This window comes from Zonotrichia leucophrys, chromosome 2 (genome assembly GCF_028769735.1).
Source record: "Zonotrichia leucophrys gambelii isolate GWCS_2022_RI chromosome 2, RI_Zleu_2.0, whole genome shotgun sequence".
Taxonomy (NCBI): domain Eukaryota; kingdom Metazoa; phylum Chordata; class Aves; order Passeriformes; family Passerellidae; genus Zonotrichia; species Zonotrichia leucophrys.
In genome coordinates, this window is record NC_088171.1 from 37,015,822 (window position 1) to 37,042,929 (window position 27,108).

The 27,108-nt window shown below is 34.5% G+C and overlaps 1 protein-coding gene across 11 annotated transcripts in view; it reads right to left on the minus strand.

Moving 5' to 3' along the window:
- TBC1D5 (TBC1 domain family member 5) overlaps positions 1 to 27,108 on the minus strand; it is a 315,243-nt gene that overhangs the window by 229,172 nt on the left and 58,963 nt on the right. For 8 of the 11 annotated variants that reach the window (XM_064704595.1, XM_064704594.1, XM_064704596.1 and 5 more), the window contains one exon: positions 17,593 to 17,747. The exons of the other annotated variants lie outside the window; for them this stretch is intronic. The gene's annotated coding sequence lies outside the window, so the exon portion shown is untranslated. The remainder of the gene's footprint in view (positions 1 to 17,592; positions 17,748 to 27,108) is intronic. 11 annotated transcript variants of the gene reach the window in all.

Below are 27,108 nucleotides of genomic sequence, written 5' to 3' on the forward strand. Positions count from 1 at the left end.
TTTATGGTAATATATTTCCTCTTCAAGACATAAATAAGATTTCTTAATAGTTTTCTGTAATTCATTTTCTTACAGTACTACATTCTCATACATTTAGTAGCGTAATGCATCTGCTAGAATAGCAATTGCCTACCCTGAACACTGTTTTAAAAAGTCTTCAATACTAACAAACCAATCTGCTAGAATCTTCTTCCACAATTCATTGTCTACATCTTGCAGCCTTTTACCTTCCTACAGCATATGCTGGATTTTACAAAAGGGGAAAAAAACCCAAAAAAATCAAATTTACGAAACAGAAACATACAAGGTTTCAAAGAATATGAAAGCTATCAAACTAGAAAAGTAGAATGTTATACTGAAATAATTATATGAAAATTTACAGAAGACTACAGGTCTTTATTTTTCAACATTTCCCCTTACTTCATGTTATATTGCCTTCATTTTCTGAGAAGTTAACTTTTCAGTCTCTGGTGGTGATAATTAGAAAACGAACAGCACATATGTCTGTTTTTTTAACGTGGACAGAAATTATGTAATTATTCAAATTATATCAGAATTTATATTCAGAAAATTGGTTGTCAGTCAGAAGTGTCTTCTTTATAAAATGACAAAATGACTCCACTAAGAGCAGATGAATTCTAACATGAATATCCACTTACAAAATTCTCTCTTCTGTTAACACATTCTCAACATTTCAGTTGTCTCTGCTGGAGTACCTTCTACTGGAAAGCCTTAGGATTTTTTTTTTCTATTGCAGAGGAGCTAAGAGAAATAAAGAGACCAAGGTAAAGAATAGGCTGTGTGATAACATTAAGGACTTATATTTTAAAATTTCTGCTGCCTAATACAATATCAATATGCAGAGAAAAATGTTTTGCATATATTTAATGCCAGTTATGTCAAATACTCCCCATGAGTATCAAGATACAACAGATTCTGTTGGCAGAGCCTTTTTGAGGAACCTTCTTTCAGGAGCTCAATGGACAGCACAAGAGAGGAGAGAAACACCCAAAAATGCAGGTGATATTCAGAAGGCTTATCTAAGCTAGAAGTTATTTTTCTAATGCTGCCCATGTAGCAGTTGCATAAATGTTTCAGATACAGACATACACGTATACGTGCACATATAAAAGTTATTGTCAGTGTATAAGTTACTGCTGTCCTGAGACTGAAATAATTTATGTAACATCTGTTTTCATATTTTTTCTAATTTTTTCTAATTAACATGCATATTTAACACATAAATGCTCAGACCACCTATTTTTCTGCTGATTTTTCCCTTTCCTAAGTCATGTGTTCCTGTGGGGTGCTCAGTATAGATGAAGCATTAAATTTGTTTGGAGGAATAGCGGGTGCATAGTAAACAAAACAGTTCACACTATCTAAAAGAAGAAAATACGCTAAGAAAATAATTTAAAATGGGCTACAATGGCATCCAATATAAAATTAAAGAGATTTTCTAAAAAAAACTAGTCATCTACTCACAAATCAAAAGTGGAATGTCACCGACCCCCCACCCCTGCCCAAGATACATAAAATTCTCTAAACTTTAATTATTCCTACTTTCAGCTTGCACTAAAAAGCAGGGAGTAAAACTCTGAGCCTGAGAAACTCAAATTTTAGTGATGTAAGATGCCACAGCTGTGGGGTTTTTTTCATTTCTCATTGTCAATACTTAAAATATTCACTTGATACTAAATGGTTCAAAGCTCTACAAGTCAACTATATCAGAAACAGATTTAAAATCACAGCAAATGTTGCTATTACATTGTGCTGTTCACATAATACCAAATAGTTAAGTTCAAAATCTAAAACCTTGAGAAGACAATAAATTCAGAGAAATTGAAATAATTTATCCCACTACATTTACAGGACTTAGCAGAAAAAAGTCTATGTTTACATAGCCGAGATCTTCCTTAGTAGGCCTTGAAGCTGTGAAGATGTTTTAGTCCATCTTCCTCCTCCCATCTTGCCACAAATCTAAAATGAAGAGCAATAAAAGCATACACCATCCTTTCTACAAATACTTTACACTAACATTGTTTGCTGTATATCAAGTACATTCATGGGAAGTAAAAGTCGTAATGCAATTCAAAACACAAGAAGAGGTGGGAAGGGAAGATCTTTGTTGTTTTGCTATTCATGACAGAAGTCTACTCATCCCTACAGATGCTGCTCATCTGCAGCATGGCCATGCTGTTCAAGCCCAAACAGACCCATTTTTGGGTCCCAAGACTTTTCCTCCTGGGTATCAAAGTCTCTCATGCCTAAAGATCAGACATTCCTGAGCTCATCCCTCCTTCGCCCCTATGAGGAGAGACACATATTCCTTGTTTGCTAACTCACCAATAAGAAATGATCACTGCTTACCACCACTAACTTTAACTATCTTATCTCAGCACTTTTCATGAGATGCAAAGCTAGGAAGCCAGCCACAGGACCCCACTGACTGGCAGGTGATCCAACAAGAAGACCACAAAATGCTGCACCTCCCACTTTTAAGCAACCTGTTCTTGAACTGATGGGAATGGCACTACAGTTAACTGCAGGAGGCATTTGTCTTTCTTGTCGTTAGCCCCTTTGCAACCTCAGACACATACATGTTTTACAACAGTAACCTTCTCAACTGCTGTGAAAAGGAACAATCAGTCTTTTATGTTCCCAAATCAGAAGTTGGACACGTTAAATTTCTTCTGAACACTCATACACAATAACTAACTTCTAGGTGAAATTGTAATCCTCTTGGAGTACAATAAAAATTAGGAATATGAACTCTCCATTCATACCTGAAGAGCAATTTGACACATTTTAATATCACAACTAAACAAAGTGCACCTGATGAATATATAAATACTGCAATCTCTTGACTACAGTTATTACAGGTGGGGTAGACTTCAATGAAACTGAAACCTGGGTCTTTGCCAGTATTTACATGGAAGAGCTTAGCAGAATACGTTCTGTGAGCAAAGTAGGACATTTAATAAAGCCAAAATCTCCACAATGCTCATATTTCCTCAGCATTCTGTGATATTGACCAGATTGAAGCACTTTTCTGCTCTTTTGAGCTTTCTTTTACCTTTGCATGTTTTTAACACAAAAAATGTATATCAGTTTGAATACTCACAAATGTAGATTTGTAAGAAGTGTGAATAGGGATTAATTAATGCATCAAAATCCAACATTAATTCTCAATCTTGCCCCAGTTAGAAAGCCCCTCCTTGCTGGAAATTCCTCATTTGGCTGGTCAGATTGCTTCTTTAGTGAATAGCTTCTCCACCAATGCTGAAGGCCTTGTTCCCCCTTTCCAATCCTGCCCCTCTCACTTTGGGGAAAGGCTTGACTTGTACTTTAGATTTGAACAGGAAATTCTGAACTAAAACTTCCTTAGTATTGAAAATATCTGAGTTATTCTACTGCTACAATGAATGCATATTAACTCTTTCAGGTGACCCAACACTCACAGCTCCTATTGTACTTATCATTAATATTAATCTGTGTATTAACTAAAAAGCTATACTGAAGACAGCTTCCTAGAAACCTTGCTGACTTTTCCCTTTGCCAATTCTAGCAGGCCAAGGACACAAGATCGGCAAAAAATGGAAATGCAAAATGCATCCAAAAAGTGCATTACTGATAAGAGAGGATGGAGTCAACATGAAGTCCTTAGATATATAGCTGCAGCATGTCTTGTACATTTCTTTGTTTTTAGTATTTGTCACTGTAACTGAGCTCTCTGCAGTGCAGAGCAGCAATCTGACTACTGACCCTATAGGGTCAAGCACCGTGATAACCCTTGCACAAACTAATAAAGCTAAACTTCAGAAACACAATTTTCATCGACTGTGAATCAAGTCCAAACCAACAATTTGTATCTGATTAAGAAATTTCTGACTATCAATTTTGCTCAATTTTCTCTGTCAGTTACATTTATAACCCTCAGGTTAGAGATTTGAGGATAATGGCATTAAAAAGAGGCTGAAAAATCTCTGGTTTTGCTGGCATTAGCATTGACAAATGCTCAACAAACCAGTATATTCATTTACCTAGTGAAGAGACTGCCTTTGGACCTAGCTGGGAAAGGTGATCAAAATAGTTATGAAGTTTTTTTCTACGGAAATAATAACATATATACTGAAAAATTATGGGACCAATCTACAAAATATTTTGCACATATACACATACAAAACATCTGTAAAGTGAAATTACATTTCCAAAGCCTATCAGCTGGGTGAGTGCCTATCAAGATTCAAGAATATCAGGTTAAAAGGCACCAAGCTACCTCAATTATATCCAGTATATTAACAAAGAGCTATCATCCCATCTATTTACTACCCCTTCATGAAACTGTGGACCACAAAGCACCAACTACAAAAAGAAGTACCACTACATATTATGCTTCATCAAGACTCAACTTATGGTTGCTGCAATTGGGGTACGTTAAGTTAACAAGTGGATATGTGAAAGCTGTGTATTTAGCATGACTTCTTGGCCAGGGAATCAAAGAGATTCACCTTTATAAAGACAAGAGAACCTGCTTGGATAAGGTTTGCATGTTTTCAGCTCTTAAAGTGTCATGAGCATCTTCTTATCAGGTGTTTAAAGCAGACTTGGAAACACAAATAAAACAGAGCCCTGAACAAAATGTTTACCCTTTAACTACAGTAGTTTAAAACACCTGCTAAAGTTATTAAGATCAGTAGAGGAAAAACCACTCCCTTTAAAGACTTTTTATTTCTTTCTGTCTTCTCTCTATGGTCACCTGAACTTCTAGACTTGCAAGAACTGTCAACATATTTGGCCTTCTGATTCTCAGACACCTAACCTTGCTCATGCACCCTTGTACATCCTTCTTTTTGAGGAGCACATCTTTCCTGCTGTGGATAATAAAATTGCTGAAAGCATCACAATTTCTACGGTGACTCTAAATCCTTCATCACAGCCAGGTCCAATGGGAGATTTTCTGCCTTCATCAGCAAACCAGAATTCCAGTAAAGGTAAGACATGTAAAATTCACCTACTCATGTGGACATTGAATGAAAATATAAAGTAGGAGAACCTACTTCTTCAAAATATCAGAAGAGAAATACATTACAATCACACCTTATCTAGAAAGATGGAGAATAGGTCTGTACTTTGAATGTTCAGCCCTTTCAGTTGTGAAGGGCAGGAGAAGCACCATGAACTTGATGCTGGTAGAAAGTTATGCAGACTCTGTGTGATGCCATATTCATACAGGAAGGATGACCTAAACTGAGCTCAATAATGTCAGACAGCTGATGCATGAACTCCCTACCACTGTCAAGATTGTTTTGTTTTCCTAAATTACACTTTTCAAAATTAATTAATTGAAAGCATTAATTAATTGATACTTCTGATATACTAAGTATCTTCAACCTTAACTCACTTGATAACAGTTTGTTTTCTACCTGCCCTATTTTGAAGCACATGAAGAAGGAAGTAATAAAACATCTGAATGTACACAGGAATGATCTCTTCCTGTGCCAGCTTTTAAGGAAAGATAGATGAAATGACCGTCTCATCCATAAAGCCAAGATAAAATGGAGCACTGTGGCCATCCTGATTACAATGTCATGAAGAAAATACCACTGTTCATTTGTTCAAAACTTCTGAAACATTTATCAAAATATGATCACATACTGTGAGAGAATACATGCATACAAGCTACTGACTACCAGCAGTTGGAAAGACAAACACAAACACATGCAATCAGGTAGTGTGCATGATCATCTCTTTTAAGAGATACTGTCAAGAGCCTTGTTGACTGAAATGCCTTTCATAGGCCCCCCAATACGACAGGAATACTTTTGTTCTTTTACTTCCTGTATCACTATCATATTAGGAGACTATTTCCTTTTTTGTGTTCCGTCCCATCTTGATAACACTCCACATGGTAAGGGGGTTACTAATTCAGCCCAGCCTCTTGAGGAGCCAAGTTAAGTCTTTTTATATTAAGAGACTGACTTGGTAAGCTGCAGGTCCCCAAAAAGCATATAGAAAGCTAGCATCTTTACAATGATTTACTGAAAGCAGCAGCTCGCTTTAATAAAACCATCCCAAAACATAAAATTGATTGAACCAACTGCTGTGCAGGGCATACACAACAGCTGATCAAAATCATTCAAGATTTTTATTCCTAGAATATCTCCAGAGCTTGTGGAGTTTTTCCTACTTTATTATTTCAGTTCTGATACACAACTCACTTAGGCAAGCAGAAAAATTAAGGCTGACTGATATTCTGGTATTTTTAACCAAAACTTTGGATAAACTCAAAATATTCTCCTGTGTGAAAAACCAAAATGAAAGCCAAATATACTTGATAATCACCAGCAGTTCTAATCATGTAAAGACTAACTATTATCTTCCCAATTATCCCTCTTCAAGTGATATAATGTCTTGATTAATTGTATCCCAAAGAAGTCCACAACACCCCATACAGATTACTCCTAAGGACACATTTTCTCCATTTCAAAAGGTTTTAAAGGATAGATTTACAATAGGATTGCGACACACACACATACACACACACACACATAATTGTGCTTTAAAAAGGCAGGAAAAGATGAAAACTTTTTCCTAATTCTAAAGACATCATCACTAACTTTACTTTCCCTGCACAAAATATCACCCAGAAGAATTTATCTATTTTGTTGAGCATAACAAGAAGTTCACCTTTTCAGAGTGTGCTGCGCGAAGCTTTGCCTGCTTTTTATATATAGTAAAGTAATTTTATGGTATTGTGTCACAATGAAGGACAAAGATAAGCCAACTGTTTAGATTCCTCTCCTTTATGTTGTGGCTTTGATCACTAACAATGCTGCATGAGCAGCCAACAGAAGGCTGACATTTCATAAAATATGCAGTGATAAAAACTAATACTGTAGCATCTGGGAGCGATATATAAAATGCAGAAATACACCTAATAACTGTGATCTTAAATTACAAGTTACTAAAAGCTAAATAAGCACATACCTAAAAGCAAGATCAAGACAGGATTTTTGTGCTTCTGCTCCTAAAAACAAATTTTAAAAAAATTAATCCAAGATATGCTATCTATTATTCTTAACAATTCCTCTGGTTCCCTTGTAGCTTAAAAGCAGCCTTGTAGAAGAGTGCTTTTTCTGCCATATCATTAGGTATCATCAAAAGCCAAACACATTATAAGCCTTCTTCGTGCTATATTAATGCTCTAATGCTTTGTGAAGTCCCCTTTATTGTCTTTTTAAAAATATCAATCACACAAAACACACATAAAACCTGATGACTGATTCTTAACTATTATGTAAAAAAGCTAAAGCTCTGTGATGACAAAAATAAGTAAAAATCCTTCCAACAAGCTGCATAAATTAAGTAAATCTCAGAGTAGATATTACATTATTTTAATTTATTTACCTTAAGAACATTAAGAACCAACAAGACAGGCCACATAAAATGGAGGATTACATCCTAGAAAGCAGTGAATCCCTAAAGAACTTACAAGTCATTGTAAATAACCAAATGCTTTTTTTGCTCTTACTATGGTGCTGTAGCTAAGAAGCTAAAAACAATCCCTGGGTGCATTACAGGGAAATATATGGTAGTACTAAGGACCTGAAATTATCTGCACATATGGCATCACTGGAATGCTATAACCAGGCCTGGTATCTTTAATTCAAAAGGAAGTTGAAATTAAAAGGGCCAAAAAAGGAGTTACAACAATTACAGTCAGGAAATCCTTCTTTTTATTATGTGTGTGAGACGGACAAAAGATCAGTATATTTAGTTTATTTGTAACAAGATTAGAGGTGATTTGATGGAGATCTATAGCTTAGTACATGTGGAGAAGGTGTAATAGCCAATAACTATCTAAAAAAGCATAGAAAAGGATAGTAAGACAGAGTTACTGAAAAACATCAGACAAATTAGATCTAGAAATACCACATCTTGATTATTACATCAGGTTAGACAGTGACATAATGCATTTTTAAAATATTAAATATTAAGGCAAAGGTGAAGTAATGATTTGTATTTTTTTTAAATTATTAACACTTTACCTTAATTTATATCAAAGATGGAATGGCTAAACATCAAAATGATCTCTCCTGCATGGAAACCAGTTTAATATTAAAGACACTGCAATACTCAATTAACTTTAAAAGATAGTTTTATACAACACCTCTGTTCTCATTTATGATTCCATGGGTCATACTTTAATGGAATTACTCAATATAAAAATTACTTTATCTAATGTAACATAAAAATAATTTTAGGAAAGGATGCAAGGGTGCACCATCAAGAAATAAAACAGTAGTGACTTATGTGGTGCAACAGGTTATGTAGCTACTGGTCATGCACAGGTGTAAGCAACATTAATATGAAGCTGAAACAACTGCTCCAAATAATTTGAATATGATGGTGCAACATTTGCTTTGGCACTAAAAAATGGGTAGGACTTCCTCAGCATAATTATGAGATCTAGTAAAATACAATGTCTAAAGATCACATTGTACCAAGGAGTACATAATGAATTCAGCTTTTTAGTATTAGGCCCTCATTTAATAGCAGGGGAAAAGGAATCATGTATCAGATGAAAAAAGAATGCAAGAGAAAATCCACATTTGGTGCCTAAAGAACTGTGAAGCATATTTTTTTTGGTCTGAAAATATACTGAAATTAAAGTTTAAGTATGTGGGAGGCAATTGTCCTTGTGGTTATAATTAGTGTCCAAATTTAGGGACTTCAGCACTTAATGCATAACCACCCGCCTGTTATTCTTACCATGGTTTTTTATGTCACTTAATGGAGATGAATACTCTTTTCCCACCTCATATTTACATCAAGGCGATTTAATTTCTTTAGGCTGCTATAATAGGTTAAACAGCAGTCTCAACATCACTCTTCATCTCCCACTGGACAACAAATGGCATTATAAGACTGAGAATAGATGAAGGCATATTTACATTCATAATGTTCTTGACTATAAAATTTATGTAAATTATGATTTTTATATTTGCAAATACTATAATTTTCAGTTTCAATGAATACTTTACTACTCTTTCATCATTAACTTTCTATGTACATTACATGGAGAGAAAAACTAATGAAAATAAAGAAACTAACTACTGCGATCAGAGAGGTACAGGTCTTCTGTAGAAGCTAAAAAATGCTTTGTTTCTTAACTGATCTTACCCCCGCACAGACATGGGGCTGGACTACACCTCACTGTTTATCTGAAGTATGTAAAACCAACATTTTCAGGGGATTTCAAGCAGGTAATAAAAAAACCACAGATTTTGCATTGATGGTTTGTATTTTAACCCCAACAAAATCTAACAACTGTATTGCTGAGGAAAATTAGTTTTTTCCCTCATCTGTATAAACAGCATTTTTTCTATTCATTGAAAAATCACAATGGAAATACTAAGTTAATTACAGAACTGCATGTAAGGTTTGGGAACATATTTACAGATGTTACACAAGAATGAAAAACTCCAAAATATCAAATTTCATTAACTAAGCTATTGCTCCACCAAATGGATAGAATTATTTTTAAATATCCTTGGAGTGGAAAAAGAACTTTTCAGTTAAGAAGAACATTAATCTCTCATACCTCTTATGAGACATACACACAAACACTGTATATTTCTATGCACACACTATCATGATTTTTCTGTGATGGTCAGCTAAATATTTTCTTTAATTTTATAACATGCAACTCTGACACAAAAAATCCAGGCCTCCAGAATGAAAAACTGGCAAATCAAATTGGTCCAAGTATTCTGACATATTTTTAAATTAGGAACTTTTTTTTTTGGTGTGTTTTGGTAAGAGCTTAGTGTGACATTTCCAGACTGCAAATGCAAACATATCAAATGAAATAGCTCTCAAACTACCATAGTCTCAGATACATATGTTGTTTTTAAGGAGGTGATTCCTTGATACCTGAGAAGCACTATGAGAATGAAAAAATGCCACACAGCTTAAGGAAGTAAAATTGGGCACATGAGTTGGATCAGTTCTGCGTATAATGAAATTGCTGGTTCTACATGTTGTTTTTCAAGTTACTCAACATGTAATCATTAGAAGACAAAACTTGAAATGCATGGACTGTGTACACATTCAAAGACATATATTTTAAAGAACAGTGAATTTTCTTGTCTCCCTTAGCTTTGTAGTAAGTTGTGGCTTGTAATAAAAATTAATCTAAAAGGACTTCAAGATTCTGTTCCAGTTTGACAAGTGGAGGAAGTATGGACTCAGATAATGGCCCAAACCATCGGTCTCTTTCTTTAAAAATCATTCCCCTTTTCCCAATTACAGTTAATTTTTCTGTGTAAAGTACTACATTTCCCAAGCTTCTGCTGAATGCCTGGCAGTAGGGAAGTCAATATCACTGCTACACATGACCAAATTGTGGCTACCAACAAGAAACCCTTCCTCTTAGCACCCTACTAATACTGTGAAAAGGGTAAGTTATTTTGTGGGGCTTTTAACTGCAAAACCTTGAGGGATGTTAAGAAGCCCTTCCCAAACTCAGAGCTTGTTTGTACAGGAAACAGGGAAAACAATCTGATACCACTCCCTAGTACTTGCCACAGAGAAAATACTGAAACCTCAATATTAATTATAAAACTTTAAATAGTCACAGGAAACAAGATGCTGGAAGCAATTTTAATACAGGCAAAATCTTAAATGCAGCTTTTACTACAACTCCTCAAAGAAGCTTGCATATGAAATCTGCATTGTCCATTAACGATATATTCAAAAAAGGAATAACATCTGAAAAGTAGTGTCAGAAAAATTTTTAAAATTGCATTAGCAAAATTTTCTTTTCAAACAATCTAGGAGCATAAGGCATAAGATCTTTATGTAGAGTAAAAATGTCATGAATGAGGAACCTTCTTTTTTTACATTAAATAGTTCATCCCTTTAATGATTTGTATTACAGTATCTTTTTCGAATAAGAAAAATGTTTTGTATGGGAAAATTTTAATATTAAAATGTGTCTTTTCTAAAAACCTAAACATTAAAGTAAAACAAAACCATTATTATTTCCCCCTAAAATGTTACAAAACCATGCAGGTTTCTTAACTATAGTTTTCATGTATAGAAGTAACCACAATTCCATTCTATGTTTACATTTCATTCAGAAAAAAGTGCATTTAATAAGTTAAATGAATCTAGAAATACAATTAGTCACTCACTATTCCTCTAGCTAGTTGCTATTCACCTAGAGCAGTTTCACACTATAAAATATTCTCAACTACAGCACTAAATCATAAACTAGATACTGATTCACAACTTCAATACTTTGCTACTTCCTTTGCTTTTGTCAAAACTTACTTTTTATGCAGCAAATGTTTTAAAAAATTTTGATGCCAAAATCCAGCTGAAGGTATTGGATGATTTTCTGTTATAAAAACGAAACCAAACCAAACATGCCCAACCTCAAAACATTCCACCAAATTCCTATTCTTTTCAAGTAGCTATAATCATACTGAGAAACTCACTAACAGCCTGTTAATTCAGGAAAGTACTCCTTTACTTCCTGTAAGTTAAATACTTTCCAAAGTCCGAGTCTAAAAGACCAAAAAGAAACTAAGTGCAATCTGTGCTTTCAAAAGCAATGTGTAATTAAGGTCTTCCAACCATTTACTCAGGAAGAAATACTGTTGCTTCTGGATTTTAAATTAATTAAAATCACTTTCCTGTCAGATGGTATGAGTGTCTCCAAGCAAGACTGTCTTGATCTACTTTTTGTTGGTACATTCTATGGGAAGAATACATTCACTGAAAAAGATGAGCATTTTCTTTCTTTTCTATCCCTTACTCCTCTCTGCCAAATGACAGAGAATAAACATTTTTTTTTCCTCAGACACAGCTTGGATCCCACTATAAACTACACTTCTGCATTTTAAAATAATCCAGATTAATATGCCAAAATAATTTTAGAACATTCATAACACAGAGCAATTCTTGCACTTGATCTACAATTCCCTTGCAAAAGATGATAAATATTGCAAGTTTCAAGGTACAGGTAACCTTTTCAGTAACTCTAAGGCATGTGTGCTGCTTAACAAAAATGATAAAACAACATTCAACCACTCTTTGTAAATCTTGTTGAACCATTCATATCAGAATCAACTCTTACTACATTAATTCTTATGAGGAAAGATCTTAGAGGATCAGACACATAATATGGAGGAACCTACTGCAAAAGTTGGTGGCAAGATTTTAATTTTTTAAAAACTACAAATCTGTAGAAATTATACAAAAAGTTGCAAAGAAAGTGTTTAATATGAAGTTATGTAATGTACATCACTCAATGAAGCTTGAACAAAACCAGATGAAGCTGCTCAGAAAGTTCTGAGTTTTATATAAGTTCCACATTAATTTATTCAAATATAACAGAGTGCTGATAATATACAATAACTTCTGCCCACCGTGGCTTCTATCACCTTAGAGAAATGCATAAAGGTCTATATTTACTACATGCATTTATTGAATAAATAGCACTAAGCAATGTGTTCAGGGTCTTAAATTACTAGGCAGTTGGTCATCACTGTCACTTTAATTTGGCTTTATTCATCTGCTTTCCATCAAATTACAAATGCTGGCCAGTCATAACAACGGAGAACTTCTGCTGCTTGCATTGCAGATCAGTCCCTAGTACAGGACTCCAACTGCACATGGCTGGCATCTACACTGGTACCTGTCAATATCCTTCAGTACATGTTTAGACACTTAAATCCATATAACTTAAAGAGCAAAACCCACTAAAATTCTGTGAACTTCCTTTAGAATTTGTCCCGGAAGCAAAGCATTCTGTAAGTCATACAAAATTTCTTCAGGAGGAGCAGAGGGAGAGAAAAGAGAGCCAAGGATAGCCATGAAATAGCATCCCTTCCCTTCAAGGGAAATTACAGCCAATATTTTGGAAAATTTTTTTTGTCCTTAAAGCTTTACTGGAACATTAGCACAGTTCTAAACACATCAGAGACAACTGTCTGTGACTGTCACATCTATGGTAGGAGGATCACTTCAAATACACCAAAACATCATTACAATCTTGGGTTTTTTAAACTATACCACTGGTAACCCAACTGTTTCTCCCTTCCATCATTTGCTTCATGCAAATTTTCTTAAGGCTGCCACTTTTAATCCTTTAAGAACAATTTTAACAAATCCTTTTTAACAAATTCTGATCAGCATTTATGATCATCTAAGGTATCACTTATCTCTTACTGAAAACAAAACCAAACCAAAGCAAACCATAAATTAAAGTCTTTTGACCAGGCTCAATCAATACAACTTGTAACCACTGCAATGTCTCTGAAAATGTTTAAAAGCCACAGAATGCAGAATAAACATTATAGAATGGAAGTATGTAAGAGACATGCAGAATTCTAAGCAGGTAAAAAAAGGCAAGAAGCTGCTTTCCTCAAGTAGAATCACAGACTGGTTTGGGTTGGAAAGGATTGTCATGGGCAGAGACGTGGACATCTACTAGATTAGGTTGCTTGAAGTCCTATCCAGCCTGGCCCTGAACGCTTCCGAAGATGAGGCATCTGCATTCCCCTGGGCAACCTGCTTCCATATCTCAACACCCTAATTGTTAAGAATTTCTTGCTTAGATTTCATCTAAATGTACCATCCTTTACTTATAGAGGCCTAAATCCCTAGAGGCCCTAGTAAAAAGTCTCTCTCCATTTTTGTTATAAAGCCCACTTTTAAGTACTGCAAGGCAGAAGTCAGTTCTTTCTTTGCACTGGCAAAGGTGGTTTTGTGGTTAAAACGAAGATGAACTACAAAGCAAGCCCCAAGCAGAATGAAAAATCTCTGCCAGAATCAGCTGGGCTCTGTCCATGAGCAGCTCAGGCTTCAGAGCCATGTTCCCCAAAAGGAGGCTCAGGAGGGAAATGAGGCAACATGCCAGGGGCAAGGGGAAGGGCAAGGGCCATGCAGCGCACAAAGACCACTGCCACAGAAAACTTGAACTAACAAAGATGTGAAGCAGTATCAAATTTTTCAGCTATAAAAGTAAGCAATCTAACATGGTACAAAGAGGAGAAACAAGAGGATGTCTGAAGACAATGGGCTAATAACACACACTACCACTACTCTTCACCTGGAGAATCAGAGAGCTATTGAAAATAAAGCTATGGTAATTACTAGTCTAGACTTGATATTATGTACCCTGAAGGGGAACTGATATAACCTGATTTTAGTGCTTTGCAAAATAACTCTCGATCCTGGACCTGTTCTTCCACTGTTTGAAACTGCATGTCCTGCAAGTTTTCTACATCTGAAAAAAAAGTCCTTATCTTATGCATATCTTTCTTGAGCACATCTCTGCAATACAGCCACAAATTAAACACAAGCAAATGGACTACCAACCCTGTAGGAACAGCAACAACAGAAACACTGCAATGAATTGGGTTGTTTGAATTGGTGCTGGATTTTTAAAAATACTTATATGTTCTGTTCATACAGATGTGTGATGACCTCTATGAGCTGCATAACAGTGTAACAAATGGGTAATTCACTTGCTCCACAAAACACAGATTAATGTACTATTTAGGAAAAGATGCCATCTGGAACAGTCGCAAATCAGCAGTGCTTTTTAGACTAATACATAGAGAAGTTTACTTAACTTTAAATTAACTGACAAATTATAACATGCCTATACTGGAGTCTGTAAGACAATATATAAAATCACTTAAAGATTTTTTTTCTTAGAAAGCACTGTATTTCAAATTATAAATGAATTATAAATTCCTCAAGTATTTAATTACCTGAGATATTTCATCTTAAAAAACCCCAACATTCATTTTTCTTGATGCTTTATAACCCAGTTTGTAAAACAAAGCCTTTAGAACCAGGCTGCAAGTCAACAATTATCAACTATTATAAGGGATTTAACTACTCCCTAAGTCAAAGGAACTATGTTTAAAGATATATAGTATTTCAGTTTCTTTATAAATCATTTAAATGGTGAAACTTGTTTGACCAGTTTCAGTATTGTGTCAACATAAAAATATCTGAAACCAAGAAATATTAAGTGATACCAATCTCAGAGAACATTGGAAAAATTTCAAGCAGGGGAAACTACAGGAAATTTAGTAACTAGCATGCGTTTAAAAATATTTTGTCTTCAGAGAAATTATCTGCCTTAAATATAGGTTTAACAAATTAGAAATAATAAGTAAAGCACACTAAATGAGCATTATCACTTTTCCACCAAAGAATTCTTAACATGATTTAATTTGCAGTCAGAACAATCTACAGTATACCAGTCCTGAAACAACTGTGCCAAGCTTACTATGAAGCAAGCTCATAGATATATAATTTTAATAAGATTATAGACATGTGAAACACTAGAGCTCCTAAAATAGTGTTCTTTTCTAAATTAGCAATATGCATTGCTTTCTTTAATGAAACTTCCATTTTATTGTTTTACCATTAAGAGCTGTAAGAGAGAAAATGGCCATTGACATTAGAGGGAAAACAGCTACGAACCAAACATCACTGTTTGGTAAATGAAGGGTGGAGGAAGAAAAAACCCATGCATTTTGGCAGTCTATTTTACTCACAAAATAAAATTGATTTTTCTTTCTTCCCTTCTCATTTTCCCTCATTAGCCAACAAGAAGCATCAGATCTACTCACTACATACATGCTACTTTACTGCATGGCTAAGAAAATTAAGAGATTAAATGGAAGGTAAAAACAGCAACCTCAGCTTCAAATTGCATCTCAAAGATCAAGACTTGCCTGTAGTCTGGTCCACCACTGAACTAGCACAAAACCTCTTTAACAAAGGAAAGATATATGGCAGGTTACATGGAAACCTCTGCTGTCTAAACTCTTCTTCACTAGCCTGAATGCTGCCCCCAACATTTGGAATGATAGACAAGGAAAGCTCACACTGCTGAGCTTGGCTCACCTTGCAGGCACTATGAGGGAGAAGTTGAGTTTGTCAAAAACTTAAAGAAAGATCTCCCAGGTTTGTTCATGAGTATATAAAGCTTGTCTTACATTAAATGTAACCAGAATATTCAAAAGCTTCTAAGGCAATTTTCAAGAACAGTTTTAACTCGTTTTTGAAAGACATGTATTCTCTAGTAATAGGAAAGACAGTTATTTTAATTAGTTTTTCTAAGCAACAAAATAAAAAGACATTCCTAGAATTATGTAGATCAGTAAAATGAGTTCATTATAATTACTTACTATAGTGTTATCATGTAATTTTTTAATTTCACAAAGTTGGATGCAATGGAAAATGATCTTGATATAACCTACAAAAAGCAGTCTAAACACTTGGAAATGGTGAAATCATATAATCACACATGCACATACAAAAAGACGAGGCCACCAAAAGCACCAGTCTCTACTTCTCAACTCTATTTGACAGTTCCAAAATCCAGGCACACATCCAGAAGAACTTTCTGCCCCATGTCTGGTCAGTAAAGAAATTGAGGTTAACCTTTAATTTTTAATGTCACCTGCAGCCAGTGACTGCTTTTTCTAATGCAAGTGACAGATAAACAGCAAAACACTCCCAAGATGATACACAAAGCACCACATACCATAAGTGCATTTTTATTTTTATACCAACTCAATTTCTCAAATGGATAACCAATGTTCCTACTAATTTACATTAAGAATTGAGTGAGGCATGAAAATTGTTCTGATGCATAGGCTCTATTTCTTTAATGTACTGCATAGTGTTCTGTACTTTATTGCAACACTGGAAAAAACTAACTACACTTAAAAGGTACAGAAACTACATATCCAAGCTCATATACGTCTTATAAAATCATTTCAGAAAGGAGTTTTAAATTATCCAGAGAATAGGAAGGAAAAGTAACTAATTAAAGGCACTGATGGAAGTCAGTAAAAGAAAAAAAAAGTGCCTATTAAAATGAGTTTACTGACCTTTAACTACTTGAACTAGTGTGTTTCTATAGACCAACACTAGAACTTTAAATCCACATTGCTAGGATTTCCAATTTATAATTCCTTCATACAAATCAATACTATCACCTTAACATTTGCAAGGTAATTCCAAACTAAACAGAGGGAATATGGCAAATTGAGGTAATATAGTCTAGCTATTTAAGGCCAAATTGGCAAGTCTTGAACAGTAAACACTGTATCATTACTAAACACTGCCATGTTGTTAATGTTAAGGAGAGCTTTAAATTAGAGAGTGAATTGCCCCTTCAGGTCGGGACTTAGGGCACATTATGGGAGAAAGCAAAGAAAAGCTCCCACTGACACAGTCTATGTTCCACCAGTTCTGTGGGAAGCAGACTGCAACACAGTTTTAAAACCAAATACTACAGTCACTATTTTCACTTGTCTTTTAAAATTTAATGCAGCAAACTAAGCAGAAAAGAACCTCTATTTGTAAAATAAGATTTCTTTTGATACAGAAATGGTAGGAAAATAGTTTTTGGACAAGTGCAGGAGACACATCACGAACATTTTTATAAATGTCAAATGTGTAACTATGGCATTGATGAAAATGAGGCAAAGCCAGTTTGGTTTTTTTAAAAAATACCAAAAAAAAAAAAAAACCCAAAACACTCACATAGTGGCAGGTGCTCAAACACAAAGGAGACAGCTGTCTTCAGAAGGATTTTCTCCACACTTATAACAGGCAAACAGCACTGGGATATGCCCCGGCCACCAGGAGCAATGAGGAAGCTGGAATGGCAGTTCTGGTACCAGACTTCTAGAATTGACCTTCAGATGGAGAATAAATATACTTAGTGAAAAAAAAAAAGCCTAAGAATAGTTGGAGTTTTTCATTTGATCAAACAGCATTCAAGTTGAGGATTCAAGACATAAGGCACTGGATTTATTCTGGACATTTCAATATAACAAAAAAGTGACTGAAATTATCTTAAGTATTTTCAAGTCAAGTAAGTACCTTATTTCACATAATCATGTATCAGGAGAGACAGAAACAACATGTAAAGTAAATTCATGTGGTTTAATTTATTTATTTCTAAGATTACAATAATGGCAGATGGACAACTCTAACAACTTGAACATTACGGAGACTTATTCAATATTCAACAATAAATTTTTATCAATGTGTGATTCTTAGATATTTCTCAGCATTACTTCAATTTCTCCTCCTGTGAATGAACTTCTTGAAAACATGTTACAAATTTCTATAAATTGGTATTTTAGATCTATTTTCTAGAAAGTTGTTCAATCATTATTGATAAGACCACAAGAAGCTGTATAGGGTTCAACAGCACACTACAGCTGGTTTCATACACACTAAAAATCTTGAAGGTTATGGTTCTAAGAAAAATTTAACAAATGAAACATCAGCAACTGATTAGTCATCTATCTTTCATTAACTCTCCTTTAACTGCTCAAATCAAAGAAAATAAGCAAAAAAAATTCAAAACCCTCTTCTAAAACGCAGAACGTTTCAGCAACTGTGAGATGACGAAAGTCTACTCATGGCACGATAAAATTATATTTTAAAATAATTCTTCCTGTTACAAATATGCAAAGCTAATAGTGTTGAATTGGAAACATCATCTTCCCTTTTTGAAAAGGTGGTACTTTGCTGTTTCTATAGTGTTTTCAACAGGAAATGTGAGAACACAACCATCTAGACACATTTATATAAAAGTCCTAAATGACACTGATTTTGCAGGTAAATACCCAAATAGCTCCTGAAATCTGACCAATGTTGAAATCTGACAGCTGTAATATTACAGTGTTGTAGTATTTAGAAATATATCACAAAAATGCATTCCCACTCGAAAAAATAAAAATTAGGATTTTAAAAAAGAAATTCAATTAAAGGTAATTGTCTGGTCTTGAGTATATAAAACAGTTCCAACTGAATAGTGGGCTTAGGGTTTTTTTTGTAATTTGGATTAGCATTCTAATTACCACATACTAGCACATAAATGTATTTTTATTCCAGAGCATACTTTGAGTTATTAAGTCTGGCATTAAATTTTGTAACAAGATGTAATATATCTAATTCAAGAGGGCTTAGAGTATTCCTGTATTACTTATTAATATGTTAAGTGAATGTTTGGACAATTGATTTCAACTAGGTTTTGTGACTAAAACATGTGACAAAATACAATTTTCAAATTACATAGTCCATTTGTCATAACTACTGTTCTTTCTAATTTCTATAGGTGTTAACAAATTAAACAAAAAAGCTATACTCACTAAATAAAAAACAGTAACCATTTCAGAATCTAAAATAAATCATCAGCATTAGCAAATGTGTCCATTTAGCCACTAGCAAAGCATCCTTTGCTGTTCTGCCTTCCTGTTGCCTTCCTTTGCTTTTCATACCATCCTTCCTGCATTTCCACCCAAACTCTGTATGTGTGTATTTGCAGAGGACTTCCTACAGAGAGACCACAGTCTTGTGCTGAAGCAACAATGAATAATAAGAAATGCATTGCTCCAGTATCACAAGCCAACTCAGTCACAGGTGGACCCAAATAGTGACTGGTTGGTTGAATAAAATTAATATATTTAAGACACTAATCCTGTAAATTCCTACTGAAACTACAGAAACATCCCCGGCCAATGGCTTAAATAATGTTCATGAAGGGAAATAAATAGAAAATATTACTCTGTGTACGTTCTTAAAACAGAGGTGATGACAGTGTGTTTCACACCAGTTCAGCACAAAGATTTTTGTGATTCATAGATTTTGACAGTTTTTTCAATAAGTTAGACTGAAAAATGGTCTCTACGCCTGCACTGATATTATCTGAGTTACAAACAAGTCAGACTAGGGAGAATGGGAAAAGTATGATCTCCATTTGAACAATTGGCCTAGCTGAAATCAAAAGATGGACTTACTGTGAATATGAAGAAAATTATCTCAGAAAATGAAACAAGATGAAGACATTAATAAGTTACCAGAGTAACTTATTAAACAGAATAGACTATTACATCAAGATTTTTATTTCCATGACAAAAGATACAAAGGGTTTTTTTTTCTTAAAAAGTAAGAAAGAGTAACTTTTTGGCATGAGCTATTAGTAAGCACAAACAGAATCTGCCTGTATTTTAGCAAAAGTGATGGCATCCTCATGTAGACAGCTCATTTTGAAGGATACCTACTAAACATTTCTGGAACCCACATGAGGACTGCATAAATCAACACCGTCACAAATGCAGACCATCCGTCAGTTGTCTTGAACATCATTTACAACAAACAGTCTTCAATATATGAATAAGTCTTAAATATATGAATAAGGCAAGGAAATAAAGGTATTTCCTTACTTGCACGTTTCCTCCATTCCCACATATGATGGAGGAGAGCAGGAATTCAGTATCATATGCTAGGAGAAGGTTCCTAACAAGGAGAATTACTCCAATGTTTAAAGGAGTAGGTACACGAATATCTGCCTTAAACCTCTAAAGAGAAGTGTTTAGGGAAACTGCTTTTTCAAGGTAACAAAACAGGTACAATAGTACATACCTTTCAAAGAAGCATCTCTGCTTCCCATGCTCCATTAGTTACACAACCATGTTCTGCTTGGAAGACTGAGAACATGAAAACATCCCAATACTTTGGCACTTGCTCTCAGTAAGCCTTACCTCACTCCTTTTTCAAAATATATTAAACTAAAGGGCAGGAGGAGGAAAAGGGGATGGGAACAAAGAAAAGAAACTAGTCTGGTTTTACTATTGTCTGTTCCTCCTCCCTCAACACTGTCTCCATTAAAAAAATTTACAGAACTAAGAATACATGTAAGTAAACAAATTATCTTGATATTTCACTATTTTAGTAAATACAGTTGATTAATTTCTCATCAAGATTCAATGGTATTTCAAAGATTTATGCTGAAAGATTCAAATCTGAATTCTTTTCACATAGTCTCTATCTAAGTAAATAAATTTTAAATTGGACTTTAATTTCAAATAGGCATGTCCTGCTTTTTTGACACCTGTCCATCATAATACAGAATTAAAACCCAAAAATACTAATATTGACATCAAGATGCGATGAAAGTATTTTAAGAAGAACAATTCCTTTAAAAACATAATATGTGACATGTTTAAAGTATGGAATTTGGTCACTGAAGAGAGTCCCACTTTCGCATTGCTTCTCAGGTACACACAAAAGAGCATTCTAAGATGCCAGAAGCCAAGAAAGATATTCACTTGTACAGGTCTATTAAATCTGTGAATGCAAGAGCTACTGCATTTCACAGTCTATTATTTATATGACAGAATGAAGATCTGAAAACATGAAATATAGCCTTAAATTATTCACTTATTCTTTTCACAAAAGGAGAAACCGTCAATCTAACACTAAAAGACTTCAAGCATATTTCTAAAGGTTTCATGAAAATTGCCTTATTTATCAAAACTTTATTCCCTCCGTTTGTTCATTAAATACTGTAGCTTTGCATTAAGGTCAAGCAGTGTCAACCAATTACTGTTGTTGAAAAAGTCCTACTTCCTTAATACTCAAAGAAACCATGGTATATAGTGAATTATTTTAATAGGCAAACCGAACACTGTTTATCCAAAGTATATTTCAACCATAAAAACATATTTTAAGGGTTTCTATCAACAATCAATTATAGTACTATTTATTATCACAGCAACATTAAGCATGATTCTTTGTCTGCTTAAATGCCAACTTTAAAAAATATACATCTATTTTAGCATATTCAGCAACATTCTGTTCTTAGCTCATAATAAAGGAAAGTAACAAAAATTAAGTGACCTATAAAGCAAACTGAAAGGTAAAAGATAAAACACTGAATTTTAAAGAGACAGTAAAAATTGGTATAAACAGTTCTTCTGTTCTCATTCTCCGTTGGTGGGCAAGAGGGCTCAGGTAATATGACAGACCTGAAAAAAAATCCACCCTGCTTTCACTGCTCCTAATTTTGTAGCTTTATATCAGGGTGAAATTCTCCACTTGCAAGATACAAGAGAAACTGGTCACACACAAGATTATTAAACATGAAGAAAAGGCCACTCATAGGCCATCCTACCTAATATCAACGTCAAAGTCATTCAGGATAAAAGGATTTCCTTAATATGTTTTGATTCAACAGCCGAGGACAAAGTCCCCCATGTCCTACGTCAGTCTTCTACCTGACCCATTTTAATGGCCTGCAGTCCAAAAGGCTACAATGATTATTTTACTATGTAATCACCTCTAATTTTACATTTCAGAAAAGCAAAATTTTGGATCTCATTTTTTTTTTGGAACTGACCTGTTTATTGCCATTCCACCTAGTAGATAAGCTGTGGCAAAGGAACGCAATATTCTGATGGTAACCTTTGAAATCTTACTACTATGAGCCTGACTGTGCCTTTCTGAAGTTACAAAACATGCAAAAGCAAAGAAAATTTCTTCTACATATCCTGTCAGCTTGTCTCACTGGGAAGAAAGTCATCATCCATGTCCTGTACCAGTGATCAATGAGACCTACAGTGATACAAGACACACATGCCATTGCTACAAACAAGGAGAGGAAATAAAGTAACAAAAGGAATTTAAAAAAACCAAAAAACACCAACCTGAAAAGTCTTGCTGAAATTATAGAGAAAGACATAACATCTGTTGTCTCATTATCTCTAAAAGATCAGAATAAAGGAAATCAAAAGAAGTAGAAAAGAAAAAAACCGATCAACCAAACTTAGAACAACTCCTCTCCAGTCTCCCCTCAGGGGGCCCAAGTTACACCTTCAAGTTACAGTCTACCGGTGAAACCTGAAAAGATTCCAGAACCTAATATTGCACAAACAAATTTCAAGAAGATAAAAGAACATAGAGAAAAAAAAATTGATCCCTTCAAACTCATCTGAATGACTTCACCGCTAACTGGGTTCATGGATGGGAGGTATCAGTACATGTGATACAAACTTCAGATTAGAGAGACTTTAAACATGTTCTGCACTGTTTCTGCCATATATAACAAAATACTGTCCAGACATAATCATTATAAGTTGGACACAAAAACTATTGAAATCAGGGAGCAATTGCTCTAAAAAGAATATTTTTACCAGCTCTCTCAAACCATATACATATATTACAAATGTTACTCAGAGACATTTGTTTGATCTGTTTCTATCTGGTGTTTCCATAACAATCCTAGTGACCCCAAGTAGTATTTTTAAAATCAGCAGATAATAGGATGTTGGTAGAAAATAGTAGCAGTCCAAAGGAAAGATTTCCAAATGCTTTTGGAAAATGGAAGATATAGTCAGAAATCAATAAAGACAAATCAAAAGTGCTACCTTTATAAAAGGCACATCATAGATATGAACAAAAAATGGACCACCAGTAAACCATTACATAGGGTATCAACGAAGAGAGAAGAATACAAATAAAAAGAGTAAATTTTGTTAGATCTTTGAAAAACACATCTCAATGAAATACAGTGGAAGCACACAAAGTGCATATGGCTGGGTGTGTGCACAAGTGGTAGCACACGTGGCAGCACCTGCATTGAACAACTGAAAATTACTTTTTTCCATCTCTTCTGTATTTTATACAGTTTTGGACATCATAATTCTTAGAAGATGTAGGCAAACTATGGAAAGTCAATGGGAGTATGAGTTCAAGGAGTGCTGGGGTATGACACAAACTGAAGCTTCTCAGGAAAAGTTTGAGCAATGTGTACTTGATCCTGCTGCGGGACAGACTGAGAAGCGGCAATCTGTCACCTTCAGGCAATACAGTTCTTCAATGCCAGTCCCTCTACCACAGCCAACTACAGTAAGACACTGAAGAAAATGGAGAAGTGTTTCTGCACATCTTCAACAGCTTAAGTTCCCTCTGATTTATCTCTTACCTTCAGATTTCCATATACAAACCCATCACTTCCCTTGCTAACAGACAGGTGGACATGAGATTATTACTCTGCATAGTTGTTTTTAAATTTCTTTATCATGAGCCAATAGTAGATTGAGAATATCTGTGGGTAACTTTTCCTGTTTCATCATTCTTTGGCTAAAATTACGTAGCATTTCATGTAAAAGAAGCATCACTGATTATTTTTATTAATGCATTACATGTGTGTTCTTAAAAGGAGGATGAACACATGAAAACCCAACACACAAACAGTAGAAAGAAATTATATCCCGAACTGCACAGCATGAAAACAAAGTTTTTTTAGAAGACCTCCGTTCTTTGTCCTGCCTTCTTCAGCCACTTCATGGCTAGCTCTTAATTCATTAACTCCTGTCCTGTAATAACAATCAAAAATGCTTTGAAAAATCAAAGTGGCATGCTAACCAACAGCTCTTCTGTGAATGACAGAACAATCTTCAGCTTTAAGGGACATTTCATATGAGTACGATGGATCAGAAGAAACATATCTTCTGTATGGATGAAAGACAGCAGAGAGAATAAACTCTGCTTTTCTAGATCCATCAGCTCTACTGGATAACACTAGCCAGCAGTGGGAGATATGGAGGTGGGTTGTAAGATAAGGAACAGGCTAGAGGCAAGAGCTGTTATAATTATAGCGGGGAACACAGAATTTGTTAAAGGAAGTCTACTGTATAATTACATTTGAAAATTTAGCAAGATGCCCAGAGGCTGGCTTGCAGCTGTCAGGAACTGGTAACGCTGGAGCTCTGCTCAGGAGAAAACCACCACTGCACAGAAGCACACCTCCACCTCCCTGTAGTTGAGCCAGCTTTGATAGGGCAAAAGAATGACTTCAGCTAAAATTGGTAAAGTTACACAATACATGAGATTATACCTATTCTCAGTAAAAAGTGCTCAGAGATTGGGGATTATTTTAAAGGAAATTAAATGGTTTTGATAATACATTAAATATGTTTTTTGAATGAGCGTCAATGACAGTACTTTTTAAAATTGCATTCTGATTTTTTAAAATTATATTAATTCATAATCAAACTAACCTCATCTCTTTGCATACAAAGTCATAGTTTTCTCTTTGGCCTATTTGTCCCAATAAAATGAAAACAAATGAGTGAAGCACAGACAAAATGCAAGAATAAAAATAAACCTGTATACTTGTTCCTTCCTTGGATTTAGTGCTGAAGAGACGTTACAGCTGAGAAACAAGTAGCAAGCTACAAACACACAAAGTGGTAATCTGTAGACAAAGTGATCAAGTATGAAACAACTAAGCCATTCCTAATAAAAATAAAGAAATAGGATTGAACAATTAATAAAGGCTCTTTTTATATGAAATTATTGATTCTACATTAAAAAGTATTATCTGCTAATTCAGATATTAGCAAACGAAGTGCTGTGCATGCTGGAAAACATCACCAACTGTATTCCTGGTGTTTATGTAAAACACATCTAGATAAAAATTGAGCAAGAACCATACTACAAAATGAATTTGACTGTATAAAATTATGTTGTCATATTAACACCACAAGAAAATAAAAAGCTCTGGAAGACAGATCAGAGTCCACAAGCCTACACCATAAGTTTAAATCAAAACTTACAGCAGAATTATTTCTAAATGCTGTAAAAACTGCTTCTTTTATTTGAGATCTAGGCCCTTGTAAAAAATTTAAGTATATTTGTCTAATTGGCATTATGGACTGTAAAGAGAGAAAACTGATGGTCATTTCAGCTTTATTAAACTTGCTACTGCTTCCAGAGTGAAGAAAATGCATACTTTCTCTAATCATGTCTAAGTGTTGAATTCTGAAGTGCAGACAGCTCATCAACTAGTCCATATTTGCTCCATTAGCAAAAAGATATCCTTTTTTGATGCCCCATTATTAAAATTGGTATAAATACTTCAGATGTCTGAGCTATAGAAAGGTAGAAATATTTTCTAAATATAGGCTTTGCTCACTTAGAAAAACGATCTCAACATAAGACTGAACAAATCTTTTTTTTTTGGTGCATCAAGTCTGCCTTTTGCTCAGTGCAACAGGACTGCAGCAGGACTGGGATTTGCTATCTACATTTTGTTTAAGGATAGAGGAGGAAAACAATCCAAGAAATCAGTTATTTTATACAAATTTTCTCCCCTCTTTTTTTTTGTTACACTTTTCATTTTACAAAGGTGGACAACTGACAGATAATAATTTCAATAAAAGAGAGATTCCTATTGAACATACATAGTTTCAGTTTTGTTTGACTATTACAGAAAATTAACCTTTATAATTTAACATATTCCTTAGCTTTAATTTTAAAATTCAAATATAGTCACTTGAAAAATTCCAGTCCTGGAAAGGCATATAAATTAAATGTAAGTACTGGGTTTTTATTAATGAGAAACTAAAACTCATTTTGAAAGAAATTTCAGGAGTACAGTATGGATTTCAGAGAGTGACCCACTTTTTATTTCAATTTTTTTTTCAGGATGGTCTAATTACAAATATTCTGAGCCTTGGTCAATTCTGGTTGCACAGATATTGCAAATATAAAAGAAGAATGTCAGGCTTCATATTGATTTCTCCTACCTCAAGCATAAGTTTCCTATGTTGATTTTTGTCATATTCATCTATATTACATTATATAATGCAGCTTTAAGGAATGCAATGATCCGTTCAGGAATGTACAGAGAAGAACTCATTCTTTCATCTAAAATATTACTGTAGAAGAACAAAAGCATTTTTGTGCAACAGTTACCCTTATGTATCAACAATTCCACAGTAAAATGTAAGAAAACAAACTACATTATATTGTCGATTATAGCATGTTCTTGTTGTTCTGGACAAAAAAATAAAAAGCCTTTAAACTTCTGAATATTGATTTTGAAAGAAAAAGAATATCCTAAATGGAATCCTGTAGGTTCTAGCATGCAAGCAAAAAATCCATAAATCTAAGGGGCACTTTTACCTTTTTTTAACAGGAAAAAAGCAGCCAAACATAAAAACAAAACATAAGAATGAAAAGTCAGTGTGATCTCCTTTGCTGATACATAATGCAAAATGAACAGAGCTCAAACTTGTAGAAAATACACATTTTTCAAGATATGAACCTTCTAAGCACAGTATGGAAGTAAAATTTTCCAATGCGATTGAAAAGTGCTCATTCCCCAGTCCAGCTGTGCTTTCACAGGTAGCTCCACTTCCTCTGCAACATGAGGTTCCCACCATCACAAGCATGGTGTGAATTCCATAGGGCTTTAAC